Consider the following 14060-nt stretch of genomic DNA (forward strand, 5'->3'; position numbering starts at 1 on the left):
AACGTCTTTTAACTGTCATTGTTCAGCATGACATTCGAAAGTCATACAAATGCGGGACAGTTCTTCATTGTGTGAGACTTTCACTTGTGCCAACATACTATCTCCCTTCACACAAAATTCTAGTAACACCTCATTGTGAAACAATCAAAAAAAGTCTCCATCAGTTTCACACTATCCCCCCGGAAGCAACACTGTCCCCACTGAAAATCACCATTCCAGGGTTTAGAAAGAGGGCGATCTGACACAGCTCTAGGGCCATAGAAGTATCAACAGAGAAAGTCACACCAGCTAACTGAGCCGGTGGGAATTGAAGGTGAGTGCACAAGCCTAATGGCGAGAAGGGTCAAAGGTGAAAGAGGGCACAGCGTCTTCAGGACACTGGAGACGTATCAACATGGCTGGGACCTTACGTCACTGTGACATACACTTGCCAGCAGACTTGTGGACATAAAGAACAGATGTGTGGTTGCCAAGGGAGAGGTGGGGTGTGGAAGGGATGGGCTGGGAGGTTGAGGTTGACAGATGCAACCTATTACACCTGTAAGATTCTCCAGGCAAGAATCCTGGAGTGGGTGGCCATTTCCTTCTCCAGAGCATCTTCCCAACCCAAGGATCAAACCTGCATCTCTTGCAACCCCTGCATTGGCAGACAGATTCTTTACCACTAGTGCCACCTGGGAAGTCCTTCAACATGTATTTATTATGTATATACATGCATATATATGTATTTATTATGTATATACACGCACATATATGTATGTATGTATATGAGTCACCTTCCTGTGCAGCAGATATTAACATAGCATTGTGAACCATCAACACTTCAATTAAAAAATAAAATAAAAATCTAAATGGATTTTCACTGCCATTTAAAACATGAAGAAAAAGAATCAAGCCTAAAAATCCTGTTGAAATGATACGGAAAGAACTGGTTTCTCTGTGGCTAATTCATGCTGACGTATCACAGAAACCAACAGAGTGTTGTAAAGCAATTACCCTTCAATTAAAAATAAGTCCATTTATATATATATATATATATATATATATATATATAACAAAAATAAAGTGAAACAGACAATAACACCAAAGAAAAAAGAATCAGTTTCTGACTGCCTTCCAAAAGTCTCTTTACACTGATGCAGCAAGTATTTTTGTACAATTCTCAGCTTAAAATTTTTATCAGAGGACATCAAAAGGAAGCCGACCTTTCAGATTTAGAAATGGAGTGTCTCATTAAAGAGCAGAGAGTAGCAAATCAAAGGTAATATTAGCATCTTTCTTCCTATCTCAGTTGACGCTAGATTCAGCACCTCTGTCACCTCTGGGGTGAGGGCTCCCTGCCTTCTCATCAGAGCCTGTCTCTGAGCATCAGACTGAAACAAGAGATCACAAGTGACAGCTTTGCTAGATCTGACCCACAGGCAGATTTGTTTTCCCCACAGTGTTACCTTCTAAACGTGTTTGAAAGCTTTAATTAGTTACCAACACATAAAAGTCTGTATTTTCAGCTTCTCTGGAGTTATCCGAAGAATTGGCAATCGTGGGTCTGCATGGCCTCTTGCCAACAGGAGCTAGAACTGACAAAGGACGGGCCATTCATCGAGGACATGTGTGCGGGGTTTTCCGGTCCCTCATCTCTTCTGCTGTCCAGCACCTGGGTCTGGTTTCTGTTATCAAGTGCCACTGGACTATGCAGTGTTTTCCGTACAGCTGGTATGGTTGCTTGAATGACAATCCTCAGGAAGAAACGTCCACATCCTAGTTCCCAGGACCCATGAGTCATCTTCTCTGGAAAAAGAGCCTTTACATGCATCATTTAAGTTAAGTATCTCGAGATTAAGCGACATCCTGGACTATCCAAGTGGGCCCTAAATCCGATGATAGATGTCTTTTTAAGAGAGAGACATGCAAAGGAGATGGGAGAGGAGAACACAGACACGCAGAGCAGAAGGCAATGAGAGCCAGAGGCGAAGGTCGGAGTGACGCAGCCACAAACCAAGGAAGCCGAGGAATGCTGGAAGGGACAGGAAGCCATCTCCTCTGGGACTCTGGAGGGGCTGAAGCTCCGCTGACATCTTGGTTTCAGACTTGTGGCCTCCAGATTTCTGAGACAGTACACTTCTCTTGTTTTAAACCACTCAATTTGTGGTATTTTGTTATGGCAGCCCTGAGATATTTCAGAGGTAATGGAAAAGTCAGAGCTAATGGCAAAGAATGTGGCTTGCAACCACATAAGTAAAGTAAAAAATACAGCTCAGGTCTCAAAAAGAATAATTTAGTAAGAAAGAATAAAATAAGTGAAGAAGTGAGACCCAAATGCTAGCATAAAGAATACCCATAATTGTTAAGAAGAATTATGAGACAAGTGCTCGGGCCTGGTGCACTGGGAAGACCCAGAGGGATGGAGTGGGGAGGGAGGCGGGAGGGGGGATGGGGTGGGGAACACATGTAGATCCATGGCTGATTCATGTCAATGTAGGGCAAAAACCACTACAATATTGTAAAGTAATTAGCCTCCAACTAATAAAAATAAATGGGAAAATAAATAAATAAATAAAAAGAAGAATTAGGAGGAGAATGAGGATACAGCCAAGGATTTGAGAAGCAAGAGAACATGGTCATTTTCATTGAGTGCCAATCCAGTATAGCAGTGAAAACTGACAAGAACATGGTGTAAATGAGCTCAAGTATGTTTAAAGTATTCAAGATACACAAGCCGCTCACTCGAGAAGTTTCTACCCAAGGGAAAAAAGAAGCTAAAAGTGTCTGGAAATCGCAAATAGTTTCACTGGATGAGCAATGTGTTTGTTTGTCTTCTTGTTTCTGTTTTGGGTTTTTTTTTTCTTTTTTAAATATAAGGAAGATATAATTGAAGGGAAAAGGGAAAATTTTCTTTCCTCTGTATTGTACTTTTTATTCTCAGAGGTTAAGGCAAATATTGAAAAATGTAGGACTAATCATTGAGTTGTGGTCATTAAAATAGTGGATTTTATTAAGTCTTTCAAATCATTGAGATACAGTTGGTGTAACTGCTTATAGTAGTCAGCTACAAAATAAACATTACAAACAAAAATTGAATGTATCATTATTCACCAATCCAGCATTACATATTATTTACCTATTACATTTACAATAAACATTCAGACTAAGTTAATGAGCTGCATAATTGTTTACTTACTATTTAAGATAAGTGGGATACTCACATAGTTTAAAGAAAGACATGATGTCCTGTGTTCCTCAAGGCAGAAAATGCTACGGATGGATTTGGAAAAGAACTGTCACCTCTATCTGGTACTGCAGTTATGCAAGTACGTGAATTTCTGAATCATAATTTAGTAAGTACATGTATTAAATTTAACTTCAATAGCAACACATAATGTATATCTGATACCAATAATAATAGCTAGCATCTATTAAATGTTCACTGTGTGTTAAGCCTTATACAAATTAATTCATTTCATTCTTCATGATTCTGATAGATAGGCACAATTATCATTCCCGTTTTACAGATGAGGAAATTAAAGCACAAAGAAGTCGAGTGTATTACTTAAACCACAGCAAGAGAGTGTTGGAAAAAAAAGAGAGTGTTGTCATCTGCATCAGACCCATGTGTTCTGGCTCGAGTCTGCACTGGCGACCACAAAGATCTAAAATGCAAATCTCAGATGAAAGTAAAATAACTTTCATTTACTCAAATAGAACAGCTATGTGTTGATCCAAGCACTGAAATTTTCATATTAGCTTCCATATTAACTAACTAGGTCATCAGAATTAACATATGCATCAAATTTAGGATACACTAAATAAAGCCACAATTGCTTTAATGTATTTATGATTCATTACTCTCTTTTCAAAATGTTGACAACTCACTGGACTTTTATCTATAAAGAAACCAAGAAGAGTTTCAAAGGAATAGAGCCTCTTTCATAACATGGTTTATTAAGACTTGTTTGCATAGACTATATCTCTCAATATCTAGCAATGACACATTATCAGAAGTTATTATACATCCATGCTGACAATAAACAAATCAGTACTTACGTCCATCCAAATAGACACATACGAACAAACACAGATCTATGCTCTTGTGCAGTTAGTATAATATATATAAATGTATTTCTTACGGAAAAAATATAGAATGGATGGAAATACTTCTGCTGTATTTGATGGGATTTCAATTCTGCCAATTGACAGGTGTTCACAGTTCAAAAGACTCATGGTTTCAGCTAAGGGTAGAATTTGGCTGCATGTATTTTAAGTAGCATCCTGAGGGAGTACTGTCCTTGTAAATGTACAGTATTAGAGCAATTCTAAGTTCATAATTAGATCTGGCATGTGGTGATCCATTATCATCCTCTGAAAGCAGGCATCTGCTACTTAGCTTTTAAGAGCCATGACAAAAATGATCACAAAATTGTGATCATTAATATAATAGTTTTTATCAAATATTCAATCATTGCAATCAGTAAAATTAACGTGGCAGTTAACAGCAATTAGCAGTGAAATAAATGCTCAAACAGAAAAGTTGAAGGAACTATCACAGTTTGTCAGAACAATTAGTTGCCAAGTCCTGTGGATTCTGCCACAACTGAAAGATTCCATATGCTACAACTAAGACCTGGTGTAGCCTAAATAAATAAATAAATATTTTAAAAAACAACTTCCTCTTCTGCACTCTAAGCTTTCCATCTCTAGAACTCTGCATATAATACGCCGCTACTTAGAATGTCTTTTCCTCTCCATCTCTAACATTCCTCCTCTGTATAAACCCAACTCGGATTTCACCTCCTCCTTGCAGATTTTCTTGATCTCACCACATACTACTAATCTCTGCCTTTGGACACTGAGTGTCACACCCGCCTTCCCTGTGAAAGCTTGCTACTGTCTGCCCTGAATTCTAGTTAAGGTGAGCCCTCTCTATCGGCTAGTTCAGTGTCCAGGGATTCGACCAACTGCAGGTGCACAGTTGATTGAGTCTGGGGACACAGAACACGCCAGTATGGAGGGCTCACTGAACCACAGAAACTGGGGAAATCTGAGTAAGATCAGTGGACTCTAACAATGTCAGTACCCTGACTGTGATATTATACTGTAGTTTTGCAAGAAGTTACTTTGGGGAAAACCAGGGAAAAGGTACAAAGGATCTCCTTCTACTATATATTTCAACTATATGTTCAATATGAATCAACAATTACCTCAAAATAAAACATTAAATTAAAACACTAACTCCAAGGGTAGATTCTCAGAGAGTAAAAATGAAAATAGCATTTTCAGCTTCTCCACAGAGCAGCAGCTTGAAACTGCTCTTGCTTTGCACCTCTGATACAGTGGAACCTCATAGAGAAATCACTCTGTCCGGTGCCTGAAAGAAATGGGTACCAAAAGGTGTGGTACCCATTCATTGCATGAACCCCCTGCGGAACAGATTCACTTGGTCTGCCTGGTCTCAGGAAGTAGCCACTTCAGATTAAAAGCTGTTTTGAAATAGGTTCATCTGTATCGTTTTTCTAGATTCCACACACATGCCTTAATATATATTTGCTATTCTCTCTGACTACTTCTGTACGACAACCTCTAAATCCATTCAATTCTCAGAGAATGGCACAATTTCATCCCTTTTTTTGGGCTGAGTAATATTCAACTGCGTAATATGTGCCACTTCCTCTTTATCCACTCCTCTGTCGACGCACATTTAGGCTGCTCCCATGTCCTAGCCCTCGTAAATAGTGCTGCAATAAACATTGGAGTGCATGTATCTTTTGGAATTATGATATTCTCTGGGTATATGCCCAGGAAGAAAAGTTAAAAAAAAAAATAGAAAAGCTTATGTGAGGGTCAAAGGTATACGGGAACTCCCTACACCATCTTTGCAAGACTAGTGGATTGAATAGTAACCCCCGAAGAACTCAGGTCCACCAAGAACCTCAGAATATGACCCTATTTGGAAGTAGAGTCTTCACAGATGTAATTAAAGACCTTAAGATGAAATCATTCCAGGTTTAGAGTAGGCCCTAAATCCCATGACTGGTGTTTTTACAAGAAGAGAAAAGGGAACATGGAGAATAAAGAGGAAATACGTGTGAGGTCAGAGACAGAGATTGTATTAACAGTCACGCTGCCACAAACCAAGGAATGTCAGGAGCTGTTAGAAGCTGAAAGAAGCAAAGAGGGGTTTTCCCCAGAGCCTTCAAGCCTTCAAGGGAGCATGGCTCCTTGATTTTGGACTTCTGGCCCCTAAAACTGTGAAAGAGTAAATTTCTACTGTTGTAACCCACTAGGTTTGTTGTAATTTGTTGCAGCAGCCTGAAAACTAAAGCAGCAACTTTTCTGTAAATCTAAAATTATTCTGAAATTAAAAATTTACTTTAAAATAGTTGATGTGAGGTCTGAGAGGCCATTAGCAACCTAGGTCTAACCCTTCAGAGAAGAGTCAGAACCAGAATCTTAGACTACAAGGGTGAGACGTAAAGTAGGCAGAGGCAGGTCCTGACCTGGCTGTGCAAGTGGGCCCTGGAAAGAAGGCCTGGAGCAGCACAAGTTCAATCCTGATCCTAGAAGTAGTGGAACTGGATGATCCAAGCCAATGGCATTGGAATCCAAGAGAAAGATTAAACTCAGGAGTTAGAAGAGGCTTCGGCAGCAGGAGATGCTAATGTTTCTGTTATGCCCATCCCATGTCAGGCTCATTTCCCTGTGATATATAAATATTCTGGAAGGTCTACAAGTATAGAGTCCAGCCTGATGAGGAGTTTATCAAAACTAAGGTCTTCTTAACAGTCAAACTGAGAAGGGGTTCAGAACAGAACTCCAGGTAGACCAGAGGAAAGGAAACAACTGACTTGGTAAAATCAGCAGAAAGGCAGTCTTAGGATCCGGATCAATGGAGTGGGGGAGGGAGGTGGGAGTAGAGAGGAGAATCGAAAGTACTGACCTCTGAGATGACACATGTCTTTAACAAATATTTGTTGAGTACCTTTTCTGCATGTACAGAGCTAAATAAGATAGCTCCTCTTGCTTCCAAGGAGATTTCAGACCTTCAGGGCTTGACCTCAAATCCCAGGACTGTGGGAAAAGGCATACGACTTTCAATCTCTCCATAGTTGGGTCAGTTCCCCCAAACAGGAACTAAACCTGAAATCCTAACAGTCAGGCCTCCAGGGAACTGAAATGCTTCTGTCATAAGAAAATAATTCCCTCACCTTATTCAGACTCTGTTTCAAGTGGTTGAATGAGACACTTTGTAAATGGGAAGAAAGGAACAATCCTGTTTCATTTGGAAGGAGTACTATGTGAATTACACATTTTGCAACTCTCTCTCTCTCTCCCTCTTTAATTCTCAATCTCTTTGCCAGAAATAATGTGTTACTAGGACTTCCCTCCCTGTCCCTGCTGCCAGTGCAGGGGGCCCAGGTTCGATCCCTGGTTTGGGGAACTAGATCCCATATGCTGCAACTAAAACTTGGCACAGACCAACGAATAAATAAAAGTAAATACAAAAAAGAAGTAAAAAGAAGTAATGTGTTATTGCCACAAATTGATAATAAATTTATTTAATCTTTAAAATATTCAGAAGGAAAGGAATACTCTTCCAGGATTAACCTTACCCTGGTCATAACTCAGGTTCTGTATGTTTCACTTGCCTATCATTTCTATTTAAAGAAATATGTCATTTACTCCCTTGTGCTGATCCTGAACTCCTTAAGAGCAAGACTAGTCTTATAATGACTAGATCCAAGCTCTTAATCAAAAAGGTCTGCGAACCTCTGAAACTGTGTGAATTTTTAAGTGAATGTGCACTTTTCCTGTAAGAAAGTCAGTAACTTTCATCATATTCTCAAAAATTTTAAACCAAAATACTCAAGCAGTTTGGAAGCACATACTGTAAGCTTAATTAATGTTTGCTGAACAAACTAATTTATTTGTATATTCTGTCAACATCCTACAGCCAAAGAACCCTTGGGAACACAGTCGTAGTTGCACAAGTTGGGTTTATTCTTGGTGCAGAAAGGAAGAATATTCATCATGGGGAATCATTAAGGTGTCTTAGTAGGAGAGTGGTAGAAAGAACTGGTTACAGAATTTGGACTTCGATTCTGTGACTTGGGGGGAGAGTCAATGATTAAGCCTCTCCATCAATCTTACTTTTGGGAATAGAGAATAGCACAGGATAAAGCTGTAATTAGTAAAGAAGTAGCAGTCCTTCATTTCGGCAGAGAGGGGTGTTTAGGGGGGTGGCACAGGGACCTTAGGTCTGTAGTTAGACAAAGTTGTGAAGTACCCTTGCTCCGTCACATTTTATCGTGGTTTCAGAGTGATCCCGTCTGAGGTTGGTGTTCTGTGAGGTCATTTACGTCTCACAGGAGAATAAAACAGCCTATAGCTATGAGTGCCAAACCAGCTTCTGAATGTCAGGGGCTGTTCTTTTCCCATTCCTCAGTTCCTAATAATGTAAAGATTTCTACAATGTAAAACAAGTCAGGAGGGTGTTGGTAAAGGTTCAGAATTTACTCAGCAAATATTACTGCTGGAATCTAAGATAGAGAATTGTATTTATGATAAAGTGTACAGATTTTCTATCCACATGATGAATTTATACCCACACAATTAGGCATTTTAGTCAGTATTTCCTCTTGTACACTTCACAAATAGTTTCCTTTGGAAGGTCCATCAGGAAGTGGTTTTACTAACCACTATATAAAGTTTTACTACACAAATCTGGACATTTTATGGCTGTGAGATTTTTTTAAAAATTAAAGCCAAAATAAGCATCTAATTAAACATATCTTTTAAAGGTTCTTTTTTTAAACTAATAACCAAGAGTTTATCAGAATGTCTATAAATTTATGTTTATATTTTCAGTTTGTGATAATCTAAAGAGCAACAATAGTGAAAGAAGCTTGGATGACTATCTCATCACTATTACCGGGTGATATCTGTCTTCTTGTGTATCTCTAAAGGTAGAATCTCTTTTGTTGCGAGGGAAACAAGTTGACGGCACTGTGAAACAGAACCAGTACCAGCTGAACCAGAAGAAAATGGTTGGGAGAACTGAGTTCATCCCACAACACACAAGCACAAAATAATACAGGCACAAGAAACTCCAAAGAACCTGCATCTAGCTCAGGGAATAACAGGTTATGGACACTTTGCAAAACCTAAAGAGGAGGAGGGAGGGAGGGAGGAGGGAAGGAGATATTTACTAGAAAGTGAACAGAGACGGTTTTTCCAGTAGTCATGTAGGGATGTGAGAACTGGACTATAAAGAAAGCTGAGTGCTGAAGAACTGATGTTTTGGAATTGTGGTGTTGGGGAAGACTCTTGAGAGTCCCTTGGACTGCAATGAGATCAAATCAGTCAATCCTAAAGGAGATCCGTCCTGAATATTTATTGGAAGGACTGATGCTGTAGCTGAAATTCTAATACTTTGGCCACCTGGTGTGAAGAACTGACTCATTGGGAAAGACCCTGATGCTGGGAAAGATTGAAGGCAAGAGGAGAAGGTGATGACAGAGGATGAGATGGTTGGACGGCATCACTGATTCAGTGGACATGAGTTTGAGCAAGCTCCGGGAATTGGTGTTGGACAGGGAAGCCTAGCATGCTGCAGTCCATGGGGTCGCAGAGTCAGACATGACTGAACAACTGAACTGAACTGAACAGGGATGGTGTTGGGTGACAGGACTAACTAAAGGCTTTTTTAATCACTTTATCTTTCTAACAGAGCTGAATTTTCTTTAATAATCACATAAAACAAAATGATATATTCAAAACTCTCTATATTGTTTGATATAATGCTACTAATGAGTTATTTTTATAACATTTGAGATGCATGATACTTTTTTTCCTTTTAATTTATTTTTTTATTGAAGCATGATTGTTTTACAGAATTTTGGTGTTTTCTGTCAAATCTCAACTTGAATCAGCCATAGGTATACATATGTTCCCCTCCCTTTTGAACCTCCCTCCCATCCCCCTCCCCATCCCACCTTCTAGGTTGATACAGAGCCCCTGTTCCAGTTTCCTGAGCCATATAGCAAATTCCCTCTGGCTATCTATTTTACATATGGTAATGCGAGTTTCCATGTTACTCTTTTCATATACCTCACCCTCTCCTCCCCCTCCCCATGTCCATAAGTCTATTCTCTATGTCTATTTCTCCATTGCTGCCCTGTGAATAAGTTCTTCAGTACCATTCTTCTAGATTCCATATATATGGTGTTAGAATATGACATTTATCTTTCTCTTTCTAACTCACTTCACTCTATAAAATAGGTTCTAGGTTCATCCACCTCATCAGAAGTGACTCAAATGTGTTTTTTGTTATGACTGAGTAATATTCCACTGTATATATGTACCACAACTTCTTTAGCCATTCATCTGTCAATGGACATCTAGATTGATTTCACATTCTAGCTATTGTAAATAGTGCTGCAGTGAACAATGGGATACATGTGTCTTTTTCAATTCTGGTCTCCTCAGGGTATATGCCTAGGAATGGTATTGCTGGGTCACATGGTGGCTTTATTCCTAGTTTTTTAATGACTCTCCATACCGTCTTCCATAGTGGCTGTATCAATTTACATTTCCACCAACGGTGCAAGAGGGTTCTCTTTTCTCCACACCCTCTCCAGCATTCTTGTTTGTAGACTTTTTGATGAGGGCCATTCTGACCAGTGTGAGATGATACCTCATTGTGGTTTTGATTTACTTTTCTCTAATAATGAGCGATGTTAAGCAATTTTGATGTTTGTTAGCCATCTGTATGTCTTCTTTGGAGAAATGTCTGTTTAGGTCTTTTTCCCACTTTTTGATGGATTGTTTGTTTATCTGGCATTGAGTTGTATGAATTGCTTGTATATTTTGGAAATTAATTCTTTGTCAGTTGTTTCATTTGCTGTTATTTTCTTCCATTCTGAGGGTTGTTTTTTCACCTTTCTTAGTTTCTTTTGCTGTGCAAAAGCTTTTAAGCTTAATCATGTCCCACTTGTTTACTTTTGTTTTCATTTCCATTACTCTAGGAGATGGGTCATAGAGGATCTTGCTTTGATTTATGCCATCGAGTGTTCTGCCTATATTTTCCCCTAAGAGTTTTACAGTTTCCTGTCTTACATTTAGGTCTTTAATCATTTTGAATTTATCTTTGTGTATGGTGTTAGGAAGTGTTCTAACTTCATTCTTTTACACATAGCTGTCCAGTTTTCCCAGCACCATTCATTGAAGAGACTATCTTTGCCCCATTGTATATTCTTCCCTCCTTTGTCAAAAATAAGGTATCCATAGGTGCACGGGTTTATTTCTGGCTTTCTATTTTGTTCCATTGGTTTATATTTCTGCTTTTGTGCCATTGGCTTGCTGTCTTGGTGGCTGTAGCTTTGTAGGATAATCTGAAGTCAAGAAGGTTGATTCCTCCAGCACCATTCTTCTTTCTCAAGACTGCTTTGGCTTTTTGGGGTCTTTTGTGTTTCCATATGAATTGTGAAATCTTTTGTTCTAGTTCTGTGGAAAATGCCGTTGATAATTTGACAGGGATCGCATAGAATCTGTAGACTGCATTTGGTAGCATAGTCATTTTCACAATATTGATTCTTCCTACCCAGGAACATAGAACATTTCCACCTGTTTATCTCATCTTTTATTTCTTTCATTAGTGTCTTATAATTTTCTGTATACAGTTCTTTTGTCTCCTTAGGTAAGTTTATTCCTAGATATTTAATTCTTTTTGTTACAATGGTGGATGGGATTGATTCTTTAATTTCTCTTTGTGATTTTTCATTGTTAGTATATAGACATGCAAGCGATTTCTGTGTATTGATTTTGTATCCTGCAACTTCTAAATTCACTGATTAGTTTTAGTAATTTTGTAATATGATCTTTAGGGTTTTCTATGTACAGTATCACATCATGGGCAAACAAGGAGAGCTTTAATTCTTCTTTTCCAATCTGGATTCCTTATATTTCTTTTTCTTCTCTGATTGCTGTAGCTAGGACTTCCAAAACTATGTTGAATAATAGTGGTGAAACTGGACACCCTTGTCTTGTTCCTGATCTTAGGGGGAATGCTTTCAGTTTTTCACCATTGAGAGCAATGTTTTTTGTAGCCTTATCATATATGGCCTTTACTATGTTGAGGTAAGTTCCTTCTATGCCCATTTTCAGAAGAGTTTTAATTATAAATGGGTGCTGAATTTTGTCACAGGCTTTTTCTGCATCTATTGAGATTATCTGAGATTGCCTGACCTGCCTCCTGAGAAATGTGTACGCAGGTCAAGAAGCAACAGTTGGAACTGGACTTGGAACAACAGTTGGTTCCAAATCAGGAAAGGAGTACATCAAGGCTGTATATTGTCACCCTGCTTATTTAACTTATAAGCAGAGCACAACATGAGAAATGCTGGGTTGGATGAAGCACAAGCTGGAATCAAGATTACTGGGAGAAAAATCAATAACCTCAGATATGCAGATGGCATCACCCTTATGGCAGAAAGAGAGGAAGAAGAGTCTCTTGATGAAGGTGAAAGAGGAGAGTGAAAAAGTTGGCTTAAAACTCAACATTCAAAAAACTAAGATCATGGCATCTGGTCTCATCACTTCATAGCAGACAAATGGAGAAACAGTGGAAACAGTGACTGACTTTATTTTTTGGGGCTGCAAAATCACTGCAGATGGTGATTGCAACCATGAAATTAAAAGATGCTTACAACCTAGATAGCATATTAAAAGACAGAGACATTACTTTGCCAACAAAGGTTCATCTAGTCAAGGCTATGGTTTTTCCAGTGGTCATGTATGGATGTGAGATTTGGACTGTGAAGAAAGCTGAGCGCTGAAGAATTGATGCTTTTGAACTGTGGTGTTGGAGAAGACTCTTGAGAGTCCCTTGGACTGCAAGGAGATCCAACCAGTCCATCCTAAAGGAGATCAGTCCTGGGTGTTCATTGGAAGGACTGATGCTGAAGCTGAAACTCCAATACTTTGACACCTCATGCGAAGAGTTGACTCATTGGAAAAGACCCTGATGCTGGGAGGGATTGGGGGCAGGAGAAGGGGATGACAGAGGATGAGATGGCTGGATGGCATCACTGACCCAATGGACATGGGTTTGAGTAAACTCCAGGAGTTGGTGATGGACAGGGAGACCTGGTGTGCTGCAGTTCATGGGATCACAAAGAGTCGGAGAGCAACTGAACTGAACTGAACTGATCATGGTGTATGAGCTTTTTGATATGTTGCTGAATTCTGCTTGCTAAAATTTTGTAGAGGATTTTTCCATCTATGTTCATTAGTGATATTGGCCTGTAGTTTTCATTTTTTGTGTTGTATTTTGTTTTGGTATCAGGGTGATAGCAAAGGTGGCCTTGTAGAATGTGTTTGGAAGCGTCCCTTCCTCTGCAATTTTTTGAAAGAGTTTTAGAAGGATAGGCATTAGCCCTTCTCTAAATGCTTGATAGAATTCTCCTGTGAAGTTATCTGGTCCTGGGCTTTTGTTTTTGGGGAGATTTTTAATCACAACTTCATTTCAGGGATGTAATTGGGTTGTTCATAATTTCTATTTCTTCCTGGTTCAGTCTTGGAAGATTGAACTTTTCTAAGAATCTGTCCATTTCTTCCAAGTTATCCATTTTATTGCCATATAGTTGTTCATAATAGTCTCTTATAATCCTCTGTATTTCTGCATTGTCTGTTGTAACCTCTCCTTTTCATTTCTAATTTTGTTGATTTGATTCTTCTCTCTTTTTTCTTGATGAGTCTGGCTAAAGGTTTGTTAATTTTGTTTATCTTCTGAAAGAAACAGCTTTTAGTTTTATTAATCTTTACTATTGTTTCTTTCATTCTTTTTCATTTATTTCTGCTTGAATCTTTGTGATTTCTTTCCTCCTACTACTTTTGGGGGTTTTTTGTTCTTCCTTTTCCAGTTGTTTTAGGTATAAAATTAGGTTGTCTATTCGATGTTTTTGTTTCTTGAGGTAGGATTGTATTTCTATAAACTTCCCTCTTAGAAATGCTTTTGCTGCATCCCATACATTTAGAGTTGTCGTGTTTTCATTGTCATTTGTTTCTAG

The sequence above is a fragment of the Cervus elaphus genome, chromosome 28 (genome assembly GCF_910594005.1).
Source record: "Cervus elaphus chromosome 28, mCerEla1.1, whole genome shotgun sequence".
NCBI classification, from domain to species: domain Eukaryota; kingdom Metazoa; phylum Chordata; class Mammalia; order Artiodactyla; family Cervidae; genus Cervus; species Cervus elaphus.